A 20,994-nucleotide genomic window follows, 5' to 3' on the forward strand; every position below is an offset into this window, starting at 1 on the left:
CGGGAGCGGCGCGCCCAGGCCCGCGCCCGCCCGCGCAGCGCCCTCTGCCGCGCCGGAGCCGCGGCCGGGCCGAGCCGCAACGCAGGGCCGGGAGCGGGAGCGCCCGCCCGTCCTGCCCCGGCACGGCCCGGCCGCGGCTCTGAGCGCCCCGAGAGCGGCTTGGGAAGTGTGGCCCAGGGGCTCAGCCTTGCCCTGGCCCCTCCTGGCGTGACCCGCAGCCAGATCTTGCTTCGAGATCCCAGTGGGAGCTACCTTTGCCGGGAGGGCGAAGTCTCCATCCTCTTTGAGGGATTCGAGCATTGCTCTTAGGAGGAAAGGCTGAGGGAGTTTGGCTTGTTTAGCCTTAAGTAGAGACAACTGAGAGGGTGTATATAAATATCTAGGGAGAGGTCCCAAGAAGATCAGGCTCTTCTCCGTAGTGCCGAGAAAAAGGACAAGAGGACGAGGGAAGGGGATGCACAGATAGTTCCACCTGAACATGAGGAAGAAGTTTTTCACTGTGCAGTGACTGTGCCTGGAACAGGTTGCCCAGAGGGATGTGGAGTCTCCCTCAGTGGAAATTATCAGGAGCCCTCCGGACACAAATCCTGTGCCCTGTGCTCTAGGATGACTCTGCTTGAGCAGAGGTTGGACCAGATGACCATCTGTGAACCTTCCCTACATGACCTGTTCTGTAATTCTTGATTTTGTGATTGCCTGATTTTGCCTCACCTAAATTTACCTTCAGGTAATCAAGCACACTCAGCCCTGGGGGGACTCCTGTGTGTGGTAGCACACACAGATCTGGAGTCATCCAGGGATGGATTTCACAGTCTGATTTCTGAACCTGGTACCCGCTTGATCCTGGGCACCGGCATTTTCGTAACTACCACCTGGGCCAGCTCAGCTGTTCAAATTCCAAGCAAAGGAAATTATGACTGAAGAGGAAGTAGTGTAATAAATCATATGAGGGACAAATGACAGGAATGAGTGTTGCTCATTGTAGTTTTTGAGGAAATTTCTATCTCTCCAAGCTCTGAGGACCTAGAGTTCAGAGAATAGAGATTTTTCAAATGCAGCTTGCAGCAAAAGGAGCAGAATCATAAAATGTCCTGGGTTGGAAGGGACCTTCAAGATCATCTAATTCCAGTCACACTGCTATGGACAGGGATAACTTTCACTAGACCGGGTAGCTCAGAGCTCCATCAAAATTGGCCTCGAGCCCTTGCAGGGCTGAGGCATCCACAGCTTCTCTTCTAGACATAAGAGGGATTAATACTCTTAAGAGAATCTGAAATCTACATGTAGGATCAAGTATTATGAACATGAGGGGCACAGACAGTCAAAGCTGGTGGAGATGCGAGAACATTCGGTTCCATTTCCTAGAATCTCACTACCATTTGTAAGCTAAGAAACTTTGTCAAGGGAATGTAAAATTGGGGTACGTTTAGGAAACCATTGCCATATAGGAATGATTTTCTCAACAGCTAATTTTCTTGACCAAGTGAGGCTGTTTGTATATAGTGAGGCTAAGTTTCCAAGAACAACAAATAAACAAAAATAGAAAAAACAAACACAAACCCCCACATGAGAAAATTTAAAAAACCCCACAAACAAAATGAGAACTAGAACCAATTTAACATTTTTCTTAATTGCCACTAATTTTCATTACAATAAAAACTGGCAGTTCTTCAAACAAGTAGAATGGTCTAAACCTTAAAGCAAACAAAAAAAAACCATTTCAATCCCCACAGTTCTTGTGCATTACACTCACCCCACCCTCTCCTTATTGATTATATGTAATGCTATAATTAGATATTTGAAGGGGCAATTAATCACTGAGAGTGAATTAATCTAGCAAGTACAGCATCATAACAAGATAACTCTTTTAGTTTTAGTTGGGTTTTTTATCCCTTAGGTCCATCCTCTATAACAATAATGTTCTTCCAAATCTCTAACTCTGCTAGATCCTCAAGACTCCTCTGTTCAGGCCCCTAGGTATGTTATAGACTGTTCCTGTACATTCATTATTGGTCATTAGAGTAGCCTCACTTCCAGTTGTTATTTTGTGTGCTAACAATTCACTTTCAAACAAGATAACTCAAGCAAATCTATGCTGACCACCTTATTCCTGTACCTGCACACAAATATTCAGCAACATTAATACTTTCAGTCCTTCATTAAATGAACTGAACTGTGAATACCAGGCTTTAATTGCATAGCTTTGAGAGGTTTGCATCATTTGTTCAGCAATAAGAGCTTTGTCCTGATTAGTCCACAGCTGCAGAGAACCCACAAACATGAAGTGTATTCCTTTGTGCCTCCAGGCTGTTGCCAGCCATTGCCACTCTTCCTTTTTATCTCTTTGGCTTCTTGGTGGGGTCATTTCAGTAAGCATGCATGAATTTTTTATGTCACCTACATCCTGGAATCCAGACATTTTCTTCAGCATCTGTCACCATTCATTATGTAACTGCTCTTAGTTTTATAAAGAGATTTATATTGGTGTGGTTCATACACTTTCCCTAAATGGGAGCCTGTATATATGAACTATTAAGTGTATGTACATTAGCAGAATCTTACCAACATAAGAATATACCTATATTACTACATAAAAAGTTTTTGTGAAGCTGTACAATTTTTATTGTATTTCCTGGCCTGCACTTCAACTCATTTATAAACACAAATAAAAGATGAACATAGGAGGGGGGAAATCTCAATCAAAAACTAGCTCAAAAAACAGAGAAAGAGATGGGATTTTGATTTCCTTGTAATTGTTTGGTGAAAAATAATCAATGTGCTAGTAGGTAGTGTAGTCTGAGTTGCAATGTTTTCATTACAAATTAAATTGGTATTGGGCAGCAGAAAAAGGGTTGGAGCAGAACTCACAGGATTGCTACAGCAGCAGGGATGAAATAGAAAAGCAGCTTCTATCCTCTTGAAAAGCAAAGAAAAAAAGGAAAAAAAGTCCCCAAACCCTCAAACCTCTCATTTGATTAACAAGCATATGTATGGAAAAAAGGGCTATTTTAGTACATGATTCAGCTGTGCTCTTAGGGCAAACTGTAGCTAAAATTTCCAACCTTCCTCTGCATCCTAGACACTCTTAGGGCAGCCAAGATGTGTTTTTATGTTTAGAAATGTGAAGGGAGGTCACTTGGTCCAATGTGAGGAACTGCTTGGAGATGTCACTTTGTGTCTGTACATTGAATTTCCACTGTACAGCCTTTAGTATATGTCCCCTATATGTCATCTGTTATTGGAATAGTATCCCAATATAACCAGTTAGATGGTGCCTAGGCCAATTCTGACCTTCGCTGCTGGGCCAGAGGCAGCACTGCGGTGTTTTACCCCAGAGATACCTTGGCTGGCGGCAGAGTGCAGCGGGGCACAAGACAGGACTCCGTTCTCCTCAGGAGAGAGAGCTTCTGGCGATGGTGGAGATAAAAGAGAGCGGATTCTGCTAGAAGGTAGCCAGATGTTTATTCCATTGGTACAGAGGTCTGCACTGGGCCACTGCTGCTAACAGAATACCGGCCGCATGGTCTCATTAACTTTATAAGCTCGGGGACAGGGGAAGGGGAGGGGACAGGTGAGTTACCAACCAGGTGAAGGGGGCAGGGTCTCAAGGGAGGATGACACTTAGACAGGCCAATGACCCCCAGGCCTGAGAAGCATCCTTTGAAATTGTCGAATCACACGACGCCTTGCTGGTATGTTAGCCTGATTGACAGGGCACACTCAGCAAGGGGGCGAGGGGGCAGGGAGAGAGGCATAGGCACACCTGGGAAGGGACTCGGAAGTTTAAAACAGGACATTGCAACACACCACAACAATCTGTCATGCCCCAGGCCTAAACTCTTTATTTTCATGCAGGTTTCTTTTTGCCTTCTGCTACATCTTGTGCTTTTCTAGATTTGATCCAGGTGGAACTTATTTCAAGAGAATTATTGTAAAGAAAATACATTAAGTATTCCATTGGAGAGAGGGGGGGCAGAACAGGGCTGGTTGGATAGATCAGCTTCCCTGGCTGCCAAACCCGGTCTCTCTAAGCTTAAAGGATATTGATGGAATATTGACTGCCTGGTCACTGTTCCCGTGGAAGGAAACTTACTACTCAATTGACTACAACAGTGTAGTTCATTTGAATGTCTCTTTAATCAATCTTTCTCACAGGCTGTTCTGATAGTTATGCCATCACATCTGAGCTATGTTACTATTATAATTTATTTATGTTTGCAGTAAACATCTAAAGGGATGCTGTTATGTCCACATTACAGGTGAGGCCTTGGTAATTTTGGCTGTGTACTCTTTGAGACTGGAAAAATTTGTGATGGTTAAGTCTTGAGGATTTCCTTCATAAACTTCTTGGACTACACTGTATTGGAAAGGGTGGCAAGAAGATTTTTAAGACAATGGCAGTCAAAATGAACACAAGACAGAGACTGGAAGCCTATGATGCCAGAATAGTCAAAATGTGGGATTTCAAAGGCTTCTGCTATAGTACTTTGGAAAATTCATAGCACTACGAAGGAGTGATCCAGGAAATAGTAGTCCTGACCTACATTGGAAGAAATACTAAGCACAGGGGTATAGCTAACATCTTTCTTTCCCAGAGAGCTCAAAGTTTTATAGAGCTTCTTCAAGGTGCATAGCAGAATGCAGATTCTCCCTCCCAGATTAATACCCTAAGACAAACTCTTATGAAGTATAAAATAAGTCAGTGGCTTTTGTTAGCTTCATTGCTCATTTTTTTACTGCATGAACTTGTGAAAAAATATCTATCTGCAACTTCTTTTTTTCCTCTTCTATATTTTTTAACAATATTTTTAACTTTAATTTTTAACAATTACCTTTTCTCTCCTGTTTTCAGAAACTTCATCAACTCTGACTACTTTTCCCTTGCAGTGCAGTGGTCCACTGTGATTCCCATGTGAGTACTATATGTGAGTTCCCATGTGAGTTTTATATGTACTCACTGAGCAGCTTTTATTCTGAGCAAGAAACCTAATTTTTAATGTTTGTTCCTTTCTAGGCTTGAATATTTTATTTACTGTGTGAGTAAACTGAAAGAAACTTTTACCTAGGCCAAGAACCCATTTTGAGATTTCAAAAATAGCAACTTTGAGTGATATCACACCTTGCTTTAGTTCCTTAGTATTTTTCCCTTTATAATTCAATATTAGTATTATTTCATCCATATTAGCCTCATTTTTGAAAAATTCCTTACATGTGTGGGATATTTATCATCCAGTGTCATCATGTCAAATTGAGTATGACTAAATCCAACAAGAAAGCAAATAAAAATTAGGAAAAGTCCTACTGTAAACAACTTTGAAAATTCTTTATTTTGCTATCAGTTTTAAGCAGGTCTTCTCATTTATTTCAGCATGGATTTTGGCCTCCTGATTGCACATTTGAATTAAATTAAATTAAAGACAATAAAAGGATTTTATGTGAGGGGGGGACTTTCTTACTAGCATCATTAGTGTGAGGGTTAATAGGCTGCATTCTGATCACTGTCACTTCTGAGTAGGTTTTCCTTTGACACATCTTGCACATGTAAAAAGCTTTACATGTGTAATCCATGCCTTTCTTCAGGCAGAAGTGAGCAGCTTTCCACATCTTCTTGGAAACCAAATTAGCTGCTTCATATGCAGGGACTCGGGAGAACTGGAAGGAAGTAAGCAAGCAGGAGAAGCAGGCACTCACTTAACCTTCATTTTTCAACAAATTTGGGCATACAGAACACCTAATATCCTTTAGCTATTGCCATGGGTTTGTGTAGTCTGCCACAGGAACTCTGGTCTGTCCTGTGAAGGTAAGCAGGTCCCCATCCCTTGTGGAAGGCTGTCTTAGGACTAGATTTTGCTGAATTCCTTGGTTCACAGAAAAATGTTCATTGACATCTGTGAAATCAAACTGAAATCAAAGTGCATACTTTTTTTTTCCCCTGTGGTTGAAGTTTCCAATAAAGTTCTGAAGTCCACTAAAAGATTTACAGAGCCATTTTCCTGATGCAAGCATATCTACCTCAGTCCTGTTTCTAGCAATGCTTCAAGTGAAATATATTTGCTACTGAAATGAGAAACTCGGTAAAGTGCAAAAAATAAATCCTGAAGATAAAGGGACCTACAAACAAATTCTTAGATTAGAATTAAATCTAATGGTCCAATAATCTCTGACTACTGTAATATGATGAAATGTGAAAGAAACCTTCAAAGTATGCAATCTTATGGAGCTCAGGTTGCTATAATAAACTTGACTGACCAGGTTTTCTCCTTACTTTTAATTCTGCACTTTTCTGAGTGATTTCAGAGAGCTATTGTTAGATATTTTTCAAATTTTTGTTTAATAAAGAGAAACAAACTCAGAGGTTTGATAATCAATATTGCTAATTATTACTTGATTAACTTGAAGGCCTTGATTTAAATATGGAAGGACTACAATGAGATGAAGACATTAAAATACTTTGCTCACTACAAGAAGTAGCAGATTTTTTTTCTAAAGCATGAGGTCTGTATATGGGGTTCCCTTTATGGTAAGCAATGAGACTTTTAAAAACTCAAGAGTTCTTTCTTTCTTGTATTTTTCTGTGAAATACTAAAGGATAAATTCACTCTAGATAAATCTCTAGATCCCAGAGAAAGTCAGAATAAACTGTTAAGAAAGTGATCTGTTTATGCATTTCAAGACCACTAGGTGCTGCCTATTCACTGCAGCAAATGTTACAGTCTCTTTCATAGTGAGTTAGAGGAATTATGTGAATTATTCATAGTATCAAACTGAATTTAAGGGCTTTTGCTTCCCACTGTAATCCAAATAACTGAGAATAAAGATAAAAACTATGGTAGAGGGCTTATGTTGTCTAGTTAAAAGAAGCATTTCCTTGGCCACTTAGTTTTGAGCCCTCAATTACTGACATGGGGAATAAAAGATATCAAGAAAATCCTGCAAAAAGCCATTCCAGTGTTTTAAGAAAGGAGAACACCTAAAAAGGCCTCATATTCTAGTCTGACTGGCATAGGAGGGATTTACTCTCAGGCAATTACTGAAAATTGAAAAATGTAATTAAGGTTCACTTAAAAGTTTATAATCTCACTTTAGCTCTGATGCTCATTATCATCTTAAATGAGACAACTATTGTTTTATAAACAACATGGGAAGAGCTGATTTCTTACAGTTAACTGTCAATCCTTCCTAATTTATTTCATTACCTGCTAATTCTGTACATGCAACTGCAGATTAAGGACAGACAGGAGCAGAAGAATAGATTTTTCTGCTTGGTTTTATAATAGGAAAAAAAAAATGCAGATCTCTAGCTTTAAACCAGCCTGTCCAGGATAGCTGTAAATAATGCTTAAGAATGAAATACCAAGAGCAATCATGGCATGTGTGTCACCTATCCACAGACAATAGAAGCTCATGGCTGCATGAAATTTCATGGAAACAGTTGTGGTTTTGCTGTGTTTGACAAACCTGGATTTCTGTGTTCTACAAGAGGGACTGCTGTATGAAGTTCAACACCAACCGTATGAAGTTAAACCAGGGCAAGTGCAGAATTCTGCAGCTGGAGCAGGGCAACCCTGGATGAACGTACAGCCTGGGGAATGAGAGCAGTGCCATGGAAAAGAACTTTGAATTCTTGGTCTTTGGCGAGTTGAACCTGAGTCAGCAGTGCCTGGCAGCCAGGAGGGCCAGCCCTGTCCTGGGGAGCATCACCAGCAGGGCAAAGGAGGGGATTGTCCCTCTCTGCTCGGCACTGGGGCGGCCTCACCTCCAGTCCTGTATTGGGAGCTACAATATAGGCAAGATATTGAGCTCTTAGAGAGCATCCAAAGGAGGGTCAAAAGGATGGGGAAGGGCTTTGAAGGGAAGCTGTATGAGGAGTGGCTGAGGTCGCTTGGTCTGTTCAGCCTGGAGAAGAGGAAGCTGAGGGGGCCTCATTGCACTGTACAGCTTCCTCCTGAGGGGAAGAGGAGGGCAGGCATTGATCTCTGCTCTGTGCTGACCAGTGACAGGATCTGAGGGAATGGCATGTAGTTGTGCCTGGGGAGGTTTAGGTTGGATATCAGGAAAAAGTTCTTGACAGAGAAGGTGGCTGGGCACTGGAACAGGGAAGTGGTCAGAGCACCAAGCCAGACAGAGTTCAAGAAGCATTTGGACAGTACTCTCTGGCACATGGTGTCACTCCTGGGTTGTCTTGCGCAAGGCAGGAGCTGTGGGCCACGTCCAACTCAGGACATTCTGTGATCCTATGACTAGTTTAGAAATAAATATGGGACAAGAAATAGAATTAAAGAGCATTGATAGTTTGTCCATATTAGCATATTATGATAAATGAAACATTGAAATAAAATTTCCAGTATGCAGAAAACCAGCTTATTGTTACTATGTGTGTTTGATACCACTTTCTCTTTCTAATGAAGAAGAGATAAAATTTCATTTTTCCTTTGACTCAAGTAGATAATTTTTTCAGTAGGAAGAGTAATAAATATGTGAAACTAATGCTGAAAAGCATAACTAAGCATTATCAAAAATTTTCAAAAACTTTAGATAAAAAATTGCAAAAGTGCAATTGTTCTCTTCATGTCAGTGAAGTTACTCTAAGAATGAAGCTGTACACATTATTTTCAACATCTGGAAAAAAAAATAATGCTTGAATAAACAGTGTAATAAAGAAAATTAGTCGTCCAGGTGAAGAGATTCATCACTTCTATAAAATATCTCTCTAGTAATACTTCATCTAAAGATTGTCATAAGAGAACATATATTTAGGTGGCAGAGAGCACAAGGGAGCAATGTCATGGTAAGAACATGATTAAGATTCTGAAGCAAAGTTTAGAAACCATGAACCTCCTGCATGTTTAGCTTTTGCTTTCCTCTCTCTTTATTTGCAAGGTGCAAGTCATATATCCCAGAACAACGTTATGATCCAGAAAATTTAACATGAATCAAAACACTCTCAGTGTTTTATTTTTCAGTGGTAAATCCTAAATCCATTTAAGCTAATGGGATTCCACCTGTAATTTCAGTACAGTGAAAACCCATCAGTGTATCATTTTAACCCCTGGCTGGAAAGTGCAGGTTACCAGTTGTGTGGGACAGGCATGATATTCCCATTCATGTTTCTGAAGCTCTTGTTTTTAACAGGCATTGCCAGGTTTGGGGCCATCCAGTCAGTCTTCTATGCTGCAGATTTCCTCTCCTTTTTCAGAGCAAGAGATTTGGCATTCACTATTCATACTGGCAGCACTGTGTAATATTCATTAAATAGAGTCAAAATGAAAATGTTATGTACTGGGGGTGGGAAGTGTCAAGCTCATCTGGTCCATGTCACCACTTTGTAGCACACATTTTGTTTCCCCGCAGTAAAAGTGAGAATGATTTGGGGAACACTGTAATGGCTTGCATAATTTCCTTCTCTAGAGATCTGCCAGAAAAACAGCTTTTAATCGTGTCTGGGGTATGGAAGAGACACTGTGACAGAGCCTGCCCCAGTGAACAGTGACCAGCTGTGTGGGGTCAAAGCTTTAAATTCTAGATTCCTGAAAACCATCAGTTATTTAATGATTTTTTTTTCAGCTATGCATGGGAAGCCTGACCAAAGGACCTGCTTAGTGAATGTCACTGTTCAGAAATTTGTGTGCAAATAGCAGAATTGTGTCTGATCACACAGTTGCCCAAGTTACAAGGTGGAGACCTTTATTTGTAGGGAAGGTGTCTTCTTTATGGCAGTAATGCCAAGATCACCACAACAAGCATCTCATTTTCTGAATGGGACAGAACATTTACTTTACCTGAGGGAGGTAGAGAGGAGAATATAGGGTAGCATCTTTAAAAATTAAATATATATATATCAATAATTAATGTGCTGGTAAAGTTCTTCTTGAAATAATATTAAATCACACTAATTTTCATATTAACTTGGAAACCAGAGGACAGGCCAGTGAGGATTTACAGTTTTACAGAAAGGGAAGGATCTACTTATTTGCTTAAATCCCATACAAAGTTAAAAAAAAAATAAAATAGCCATACAAAGTAAAAATGAAGTTAATTTTTTAACAAAAACATCATAAACTGTCAATAAGTGTTATTTCATGGAAAATAGAACTTTCCAAACAGTCATGTTTATTTCATAGTGAACTGTGCTTCTGATGGAACAAGACAGTTGTATTGATATGGTAGTGTTGGAATTATCCAGAGGGTTTGATATAATAAAGCACATTCTTAAAAAAAAAAAAGGTTATGATTCTCATAGGACAACCAGTGTACACACTATATAGAATTAAAGTTGGACTGAAGAGGTCTTGAAATGCAGCTGATACCAGGCTGTCAGACCTGGGTGCCTTGAGCAGGTTCCAAAGGGGTCGTTAAAGTACTTCAATGCTCTTTTAAAAATCAATTGGGTAGATGATGATACAGAATCTTTGCCTGGATGGTTTAAAGATGACATAAAGATCGACCAGGGAGATAATGAATACAAGTTGCTTTACAGAGAGGACCTCATTACCTAATTAAATGCAATTGCAGAGTCCAAAGAACTGTGATTCAGAAGAGACACATCTATAACTAGGAGTCATTACAGTTCACAACAGTCTTTGCCAGCACTGAGTATTCTTCAGCAGGGCTACCTGGTCTTGGCATGTGTTTTTGGCTGTGCTGTCCACTGTATTCTGATTAACTTTTAGGGGCCATCTCAGGCATGTCTGAATTGGGTTGGATCCAGCTGGTTCAGATTGGATTGGATCTTGGTAGATGAGTGATGCAAAGAATAGCTGAAAGCTCAGTGAAGGTGATCATCTCGAAATCAAACGTTAGGGCTATGCTTTAGGAGGAAGGAGCAAAGGGAACCAGGGAAGTGACTTTATCAATAAGAATGGCATTACTAGAATATTAGTTTTAATTTTTCATAGCTGTGCTATGAAAAGCATGTGGAGATATGATTGAAAGATGCAGAAAGGTGCAGGGCAATGTCAGCATGAGGTCTGTAGATATCCCTGCTCAGTTTATTAACTTCTAACTCTTAGGGAATTTGAAAGAAAGGGGAATACCTTTCCAGCTGTAGCCTGTGTTCATAGCTTCACTTCCAAGTTCATTACTTGCTTAGAGAAAGTCTGAGAGCCACACCTGCCCTCTCTCCAGTCTGAGCACTGAAGCAGTTTCTCTCAGTAGGCAGGTAGACTGGATCATTGTAGGTCCCTTCCAAAGGAAATATTCTAATCTAGTACAGACTATTCTGTTCTTCAGGGTTAACCCTGTCATTGACTCCTTTTCCTTGGGCTTCCCCCTGTGACTTTTTTTAGTGAAAGACTGTTGGCCACCTGGAACAAATATCAGACAAGATGAGCAAAGGAGATTAAATAAATAAGTCCTGCAGAAGCAATTGCATAATACTGTGGGGATTTTTTTAAAGTTAAACCTGAATGATTTTAGAAAAGATGTTAGTCATTATATACTACTCTAAAGACCCTCTATAATTACCTTTTCATTTTCACTGACTTCACTGATAGCAGAGGGTGGACCACGAATGATCTTTGGCTACATGGTACTTTTTTCCTTTCAATGAAAGGACAATAGATAATTACAGCTTATTAATGGACAAGCGAACAGTTATATATATATACAGGAAAAAATGTTAGGGTCTCATTCAAAGATGCAGGGGGGAATTTTCAATGCATAGAGGCATTCTGTTTTATCAAAGGACTTGGTCTTTTTCTTTCCTCTAAACACAGATTCTTTGGAAGCTCAGTGATATCTTGCATGCTGCATTATTTTATGTAGCAGTGTGCAAGGATTTGCACCTTATGGAAGGAGGAATCTGCCAAAATTCAAAGATGTTTCTGATTTGGTTTATTGACTGTAGTTCAATTGTGTTGATCTTTTTCAGTTAACTGCAGATTTGAAAATGGGATTTTGAAGTGTGATGTCAAATGTCCCTGCCACTGGAAAAATCTTGTAATCTGTCAGCATCCTGGATGACATTTCAATGTGTACTTTTGCTATTTTTAAAAATCAATCTTTTATATAACTGCAGTGACAGCAAACTTTATTTGAAATTAAATTGTTTCCAGGATACTTTTTAAGTCTTGTCGCTGCAAAAAATCATATATCTCATTAATAGAGCTAGACCACCTGCCTTCTGCTTTGATCAGTACATTGGGTGTTAGGAAGGGATAAAACTGTGCTGTAAATTGTAGCTATTTTTGTTTGCACTCCAAACCCTTTGAATTTTTTTTTTAAAGGAAGAGAAATATGTCCTTTTCCCCAGTCCCTAACAAATACTGCTGTGACTCAGAAGTGCAATTTGAGATTAGGTTATGCCCATTTCAAAAGGAGCTTTGAGAAGAGTGGATACGTGGAAGATGCAAAACCACTGGAGTCTTTATAAACAACAATTTCTGAACTGTAATACACCGGGGTTTTTTAAAATTTCTTTTATTATGTATTACTAATAAGATGCACCACAAGATGGCTCTCTAACAACAAAAATAGTCGCGCAATCCAGTGCATTTTCTGAAAATAGTTACTGAGCTCTGAGTGGGAGCAAATTCACTGCCCCACACCTGTGTGTGGTGCTGTTGGAACTGAGGAGAAGCACTTTAACCACACGGGCAATGCCACATGGATCCTTGTTTTTTTTCCTGCAGGTTGTTATTTGCTTACAGGAAGCAAGTAGAATATAATAGCACTCTCTTAAAAGCAAATAGCCATGGCTACCAGTGACAAGTCAACAGTGTATTTGTTACATGGCTGCTGAGGGCAACAACAGAACTCAACAGCATTTTTAGCTAAAGAACAATTTCAAAGTAATTAACACCAAATTTTGTGTGAAAAAAGTGAAGTATTTGTTCTTAATTTTCAGAGTACTATTTTCTACTCTACTATCCTTTTAAAAGGAAGATAAGCATGTTCCAAATGTCCATTTATTTTTAAAAAGTATGTATAGGGCTATTATTTAACCAGCTGCTTGCTGGAAACAAAAATTTGTACATGTGCTAAAGTGAGGGGAGAAATATGCATGTGGAGAATGAATAGCAAATAAATGTTTATCAATGGCGACTTGTGTGCAGTAATAGTCTTAAGCAGGTACAGACAGAAGTGACTACTGACAAAGGCCATCTCCCAGGAAGTATGCACTGACTTTGCTGAAGAACCAAACTTTTGTATTCTTGTCCTACATTTCATAGGTTACCATCAAAAACCTGAATTTTCCTGCCTGTAGCAAAGGCTAAAACAACAGATTTTTTTAAATGCAGCATCTGGTTTTGGAGAGCCATTGAGTTAGGTGTAGACAGTCCCAGCAAAGGACATTTTATTCCCCCAGGAACCAAAAGACAAGGACACTAGTCTAACCTGACTAGTTTAGTCCAGTCAAGCTCTCCTTGGAGCTCAAGTGCTAATTTCACAACCCAGTGGAAGAAACAGGGTTAATATCTTGCTGAGCAGATCAGAACACAAGAGGAGAAAGTTGGAAGCTGTCCTTAGCTGCTCCTCATGTGTTAGTCATGGCCAACACCTGCAACTCAGTAATTGCCCATGTGAGCCCTAAGGAATTGTGTTAGGACAAAAAACAGCTTGAATTCATTCGGCTGTTTGAATTTTCCCATAGATGGAACAGAACCCCTGTAGCCAGTTACCAGCTCTCAGCCAGGAGTTATACATTACCCAATTCATAGAAGGCAAAATAACAGATTAGTTTGAACTATCTTCAGCAACTTGTTAAGATAACACGGCCTGAAATGAAGTACTCCCATAGTCAGGCACAGCAGAGATGTGATGCTAGAATATCTTTTAACTTTCTTTTCAGCTGCTAGCTGCTGCCTCAGATCCATACCTGACTGTGGAAAGGCTTAGGGAGTGCTAATAAATCAAAGGCAGGCACAGATTTAATGTGTTAGTGGGTTTGCTGTGACTGAACTTGGGATAGAGAGCTTAGCCACAACTCAGTGTTATTATGGTTCTGATAGAGACCACTTCACACAGGCTTGTGGTGCTAGTAATGAAATATAAGAGGATTACTGTTTTGGACAGAGATTTATATCTAGTCTTCCTAGCTCTAATAAGAAATGGTCCTAAGCCACATAAAATGGGATTTAAGACTTTCCTAAAGTTTAGTTGTGCTCTGAATGGAGACTTTGGTTCAGGGGAAGTATTTATAAACTTAGGGATCCTGGAATGTCTGCTGTCTGAGGCTCCCTAACTCTCTCTATGGCTCCCTGTGGAGCAGTCCAGCAAATTTACTGTGATGAAAGTTCTGCCTTGCAATTCCTCAGTCCTAACCCTGTCCATGTTTCTTATAAAGGGCTCTTGTTGCTGAGCTGCTCTCTGGTTACTGCCCTTTGGGTAACTTATCTTTCACAGGGGTGAGCTAAGGTCACAAACAATGCCAAGAGAGTTCTCCTAATTTGTTATTATGTGACCATTGCTTGATTGCCCTTGTGAAACCATGGGATAGACTGTCTGTTGACTGACACCAAGTGTGGTGAGGTATTAGACCCTGAAATAACTGGATTAAACTGGAAGTCATGGCTGATTCCTCCCTTATCCTGATCAGTCTCTTCCTTGGAAGCATAATCTGCAGTTACAATCCTGTTGCAAAATTTTATCTGATGAAAGTGACCCGTTGTAAGTGGTACTGAAATAGAAAAAGCATCCCTAAATCTGTGGAATCAACCAGCCAGATTATATCCATTGTTACAGAATCACAGAATGTGTGAGGTTAGAATATACCATCCCAGGAAGTGTTCAAGGCCAGGTTGGATGGGGCCCTGAGAAATCTGATCTCCTGAGTGACACCCTGCCCATGGTAGGGGAGTTGGAACCAGATGATACTTAAGGTCCCTTCAAACCCAAGGCACTCTGTGATTCTGAGACCTTCAGGTCCAATCCCATTGCTCACCCATGTCTAGTCAGATCTTGAATTTCCCCACACATGGAGTATCCACAGCCCTTCAGGGCAATGTGATCCAGTGTTAGGCCTCCTTTATGGTAGAAATGTGTTTTATCATGTTCAGATGGAACTTCATGTGGTTTAATGTGTCCTTTGACTCTTCTCTCATCACTGGCCACCACTGACAGGAACCAGGCCCTGTCTTCTTCACTCATTCTCATAAGATATTTATATAAATTGATAAATTACTCCTGATGCTTCTCCAGGCTGAGCAGTCCCATCTTTCTCAGCCTTTCCTTACATGAGAGATCCTGCCATCCCTTCATCATCTTAGTGGCCCTTAGCTGGACTTGCTCCAGAAAGTCAAAATCTGTCTCCTACTGATGAGCCCAGAAGTGAGCCCAGCATGCCAGGTGTGGTCCCACCAGTGCTGCACACACAGGAGGAATCACTTACCTGCTGGCAACATTCCTCCTCATGCAGCCCAGGACACTGCTGGCCTTTTTATTGCCACAGGGGTGCACTGCTGGCTCAGGGACAGATAGTTATCCACCAGGAATCCCAGGTCTTCCTTGGCAAAGCTGCTTTCCAGCCTCTTGCCCCCAGTGTGTGCTGCTGCCTGGAATTATTCCTCTCAGAGTGTGGGACTCTGTACTCTCCCTTCATGAGATTCATCTCTGCCCTGCTCTCCTGCCAAAGTCCCTCAACAGTGGCACAATGTGGTGTATCAACCACTCATCTCTTTTATATCATCTGTGAACTTGCAGAGGGTGGATTCTGCCCCAGCACTGAGATCATTAATGAAGGTGTTGAACAGTTTTGGCTCAGTATTGTTCCCCATGACTTGTGCCACTGCGGATTTGCCTCCAGCTGGACTTAGGGCCACAGATCACAAAGCTCTGGACCTGGGCATTCATCTGCCTTCTAATCCACATCACTGTCCACTTGTCTGATCTATATTTTGTCAGCTTGTCCATGATGATATTACAGGACTTGATCTTGAAGTCTCTATTTAGGGTGAATGGTGTCCACTGCTTTCCCCTTGTCCACTGGAGCAGTCATATCAGTGTAGAAGGCTACCAGGTTGGTCAAACATGTTCCTCCCTGTGCAAATCCTTGTTGACTTTTCCCCATAACCTTCTTGTCCTTCTTGTATTTGGAAATGTTTTCCAGGAAAATTTTCTCCTAAACCTTGATGGAGACTAAGCTGAAACTGATTGTCCTGTATTTCTTGAGATAGTTATTCTGGGCTTTTTGAAGATAGGAGTGATATTCTCTCTCTTTCAGTAATCTCTCCCAGTTGCCATGACTGTTCAAAGATAATTAGGAATGTCCTGGCAATATTAGCCACTTCTCTCATCATGAGTGCAGCCTGTCAGGCCCCTGCAGTTATGTACATCCACTTGGTTCCAGTGCTCCCTAAACTGCTCCTCTTCCACTAGGGTGAGTCTTCCTGGCCCAGACCTTTCCTCTGGTCTTAAGTGCCTGGGATTTCTGAAGGATAGTTTTCCTTGCAGAGACTTAGGCAAAAAAGGCATGGAGTACCTCAGCCTGTCCACATCATATGTCACCAGCTCCCTTGATCCATTCAGCAGTGGGGCCATGTTTTGTTTTCCATGATGTTTATGAACTTGGAGAACCCTTTCTGGTAGTCCTTCAAATCCCTTCACCCTGTGTATGTCAGACTTTTCTTCTCCTGGGATGTCTGCCTCTGCTTCCATCCTTCGTACACTTCCCTGTCATAGCCATGTACCTGCTGAAAATGCTTCAGCAGACATGGAGACGAGCAACAAGATTCTTCATTCTCCACCAGCCCTTTGCAAGGCAGGTTGTGCTGAGTTTCAGCTTCTCCTTTCATTTGCTTGCACCTCTGGGCTTGGCTTGGCTTTCACACCTAACTGCTGTCAGCAGCTTTTGCCCCAGAGCGTTTAACATCACTGGACTTTTTTGCCTTTCACTGTATATTTACAAGAACAATGTGTTTTTAATATATGTAGGATAAGGATAAAGAACATAATAAATATATTGGCTATGTTGTTTCATTTATTTCTGTTTAACAATTTGTTATTGAAGCTCGAAATGACCAAAGTGACTTGGCCAGTCAGAATATGCAATCCATTGTATTGCTCTTTGGCAAGTGATGTTTTGGGATGCACAGGACACATTATCATTACAGTTAGAATACCATGGAGTCAACTGGGAAAAGATACCAGACAGAAGAAATCTCTTTATCTTGTTCTAGGTTAAAATTCACAAATCTTTGCAGATTTAAAAGAAGGAAAAACATATTTTAATTTTTTTTCCTGAAAGACTAAACTATAGAATATTAATAATGAAAACAGTAGCAACACTTTGGAAATAGATGTGTAACAGTATACTCTCTGCATTCTCAGTAGTTAGCAATTTGAGTAAATTCAGTACAAATGAAAATAAAACAAAATAAATTTCATCTGTGGTGTTCAAATGTTTCACTGCTGTCTTGTGAAATTTACATTCTGACTCAAGTAATAATGCTTGAATGTCTTAAGTGCTAAAACAAAAAAAAAAGTGGCTCATACAGAATACAGAAATTGCATCAACATACACTCCACAGTACAGCCTCAATAGGGAACAACAGGAAGGAAAATTATGGATATGCCATCATTGCTTTTAGAGACAATAGGGGGACGGGAAGGGAAGATATCTTTTTGCAAAGATGCTCCATTAAAAAACATCTATTGACTTAGTCAGCAGTGAATAATCTTCTTGGTGTGTTAAAGCATCAACCACCATATTTCATCTTGTGGGATCTGTATCATTAATCCATACATGCCCCCAGTGCAATACTAGGTTATGTAGGTGCATGAATTTATCGAAGTGTGTGATATTTTCCTAGATCTGGCAGTCTGTGACTCCATGCGGGGAGTTTATGTTTCTGGACAGCTGACAGGACACCAGAGACTTTCATTTTCTCATTATTAAGCTGAGTGTGGCTGTCCGGTTATCTCGGCTGTTTGAGGGGCCTGGAAAGGCCCGAGGTGGCCTTGGGGCAGCCCGCGTATCGAAGGACGAGAAGAGGCTTCAGTTCTTCTTTCGGTTTTTATGTTTATTAATTGTTTATCTAAAAGATGTTCTTTCAGCCGAACAGAGATCTGCTCAGCAGTCAGCCATGAGCACACTGTCCGCCCTCCCGGGCAGCCACGTATCTTTATACCCATTGTTACGTGTACAATATTTATCATTTTTCCCCAATACCATTTATTCTTATAACTCGGTGCACTCTCAGTAATAACCAATCCAAAGGTGCCACCGTGGCCAAAGAAGATGGAGGAGAAGAGGAAGAAGAAGAAGGACAGGACACACCCCAATTCCTCCATCTTACTTCTCTAAACCCCCCTGTACATAAATCTTAAACCTTGTGTCTCACTCTCTAATTAACTAATCCCTTCACCATTCACCCTGGTGAAGTCCTCCTATCCTCATCCTGTGTAGGGTCAAAGTGCAGCCACCAGACACTTCTGGCAACATTCCAGGAGTCCCGAGCCCCCCCAAGGGTGGTCTCGATGGCCCGGCATCTCAGGACTGAAATCTTGAGATCCGACATGTGGCACCAGCACATGCCCAGTTTCAACTGAAAGATGTAATTCAAAGCTCATGTTGATGAAGATGTTGGTCAAGAGATACACTGAGTGGACAATTTAACTTCCAGGTTACTTGGGCAGCTGGACCTGGCCTGGAATTGAGGATGCCTGTATGTCCTCACCATCATCAGAACTGTTGACTTTCAGTAAGAAATTGAAACACTGAAGGTCAGGCTGCCAACAAATCCTTAAACCATCAAAGCACACGTTCCAATAAGATGCAGATCAGGATCAAGTGAGCAGCATGGAAGTGGGCAGTGCCTTCCTGGCTTTCTCTTGCACTCATCCAGCTAGGAGAGATAAGATTAGCCCTGAGGTTGTAGCACCAAAGCCTAAAGATCATTTCCCACGAAAGAATACATTTTTTCTAATGTGCACCATAAACCCATCATGGGCGAAAAGCTGCCAGTGTAAGAGTTGAGTTTCAAAATTCCCAGGCTTTACCCTGCTTGCCACAGCATATCTTTTTGTGCTGAATACAATTGTTTTGCTATAGGTAAATTTAAGTCCAGGCATATGCCGTGTCTGAATGTCCCAAAGTAGATTCTTGCACCTGGTACTGAGTATGGCAGGAAGAGCACATTGTCTGGTTCTCTGTTGTTGTTGTGCCAAGCTTTACAGATGTCCCTTTAAAATCAGTGGTCTATCAAGGTGTGTTCAGTACCAGTAATGTATTTAGTTGTTTTCTAATGAGGATGTAGCTATTAGCGCAGGCAGCAATAAAAATCCACAAAAACGATGAAAAATCTGTTCATCTGGCAACAATATCTCTCAGGCTTGTATGCTACCACACACACTTATAGCTGGTCTTCCAGGGTTAGTCCTCTGAGCTGGGTGTTTGAACTCCTTAATACAGACAGGTCACCTGCAGCAGAACCAGTCCCCTGGCAGGAGCTACTCCCATGCCTGAGTGCGGATGGAGCTCAGCAGATCTGTGTTTGCATTGTGCAGTTGCAAATGCCAAGGTGAAAGCTGCTGAAGTGGTTAAATTTTGGCATGAAGGAAATTCCATAGCACGGTCAAAGATATCTGTGCATTGGACCAAGGCAGTGTTTTCTACAAAATTCTGAAGTAAATTACAATAATAATACCTTATTTGCTTAATGTCAAGCTATCATCAATCCCATGCAAATTGTTAGCTTTGCAACAAAACAGCATGTAATTGTCACTACAATCTTAAGCCTCAGCAGTCTTGATTTTCAAAATACTAGTTCATCAACAAACAATTGTAAAGGCTTTAAGATATAACAGGAATGAAGTAAAGAAGCTCTTTTCATCTGTGATGTCAATAAACTGAGATGAGAAAAGAAACTAGATTCATCCAAATGACAAGTGGAGATATATATTTTAACCATAATGAATATATGACATCCCTATTAATGATTTATCTGCTTTCAACTTTAACAAACAGTTCTAGTGATAACAACTAAATTTTTTTTGCATTAGAAAAATAAACTGACACATAGCTAACATAGTCAATTAGAGCCTAGTTCGATATTCATAAATGCTAGCTTAGTGTATGGAAATTGTGTTGGTAATTACAACCAGAACTATTCATTTTCTTTTTTAAGAGTAGATATCTAGGAATGCCATTTAGTCATTACTCAGAATTACTTGTTATCTTTGATGAACTTAGTCTATGCTTTCATCTGGTACCAGACTGCATGCTAATGCCAATCAACAGTGTAAATATGCAAAGAAAAAATATTTGGGATGCGAATTTTAAATAAGCCTGGTGTCATTTTCATTCTGATCCCAGGGAGTCAGAAACTGCAGTGGCAGCATCCTCTTCAAAAATGCTACCATTGGGGCAAGAGGGGATATCATCATGCTCAGAGAAATCCATCTCTATTCTTGTGACAAGAAATGCACTGCAAATGGGCATTTTTCCTATCCCTCAGTCCATTCCATTTGTTCCTATTCTTATACCAATTTCGAGCCACTCACCCGTATCCTGCCCATTAGAGCTGGTTAGTTCGTGCTGCTCATTTATCACACAGGAAACAGGCTGCTTCACCAGTCAGATTTTTTTTACAGGAAGGTGTCTGTGTCAGCAGGGCTTTTTCTGCAGGCTTGAAGAGCGAGGGAGCAGAGCCCTGTGTCCCACGGTAGCCTTGCCATGGCCAGGGGCCACAGGCGCCCGAGACCGAAACCCAGCGCTCCTGTTCTGTGCCAGCAGCGGAAACAGGCTGTGCTTGTCCCTGTGCAGAGAAAAAAGCACAGCAGCAACAATAAATGTCACAACCTGAAGAGCTGCCACAAAACAGAAATGTCATCCTCCGGTCAAGTTTTGGAGACATTTCGTTTGGGGATCTAACTCAGCATCTAAGACACACACACACACAGAGAAAAAGATGATGCAGCTGTTTTTCTGCGACAGGATTACATATATTTTTTTTGACATTCTTATATTTAAAATACCTGTCTTAAGCTTTCCTGTAGTGTCTGTCATAAACCCCTTTAGGTACTGCAGAGGAAATTTTGAAACACAAATACTCAATA

The sequence above is a fragment of the Zonotrichia leucophrys genome, chromosome 2, assembly GCF_028769735.1.
Source record: "Zonotrichia leucophrys gambelii isolate GWCS_2022_RI chromosome 2, RI_Zleu_2.0, whole genome shotgun sequence".
In the NCBI taxonomy this organism is placed as follows: Eukaryota; Metazoa; Chordata; class Aves; order Passeriformes; family Passerellidae; genus Zonotrichia; species Zonotrichia leucophrys.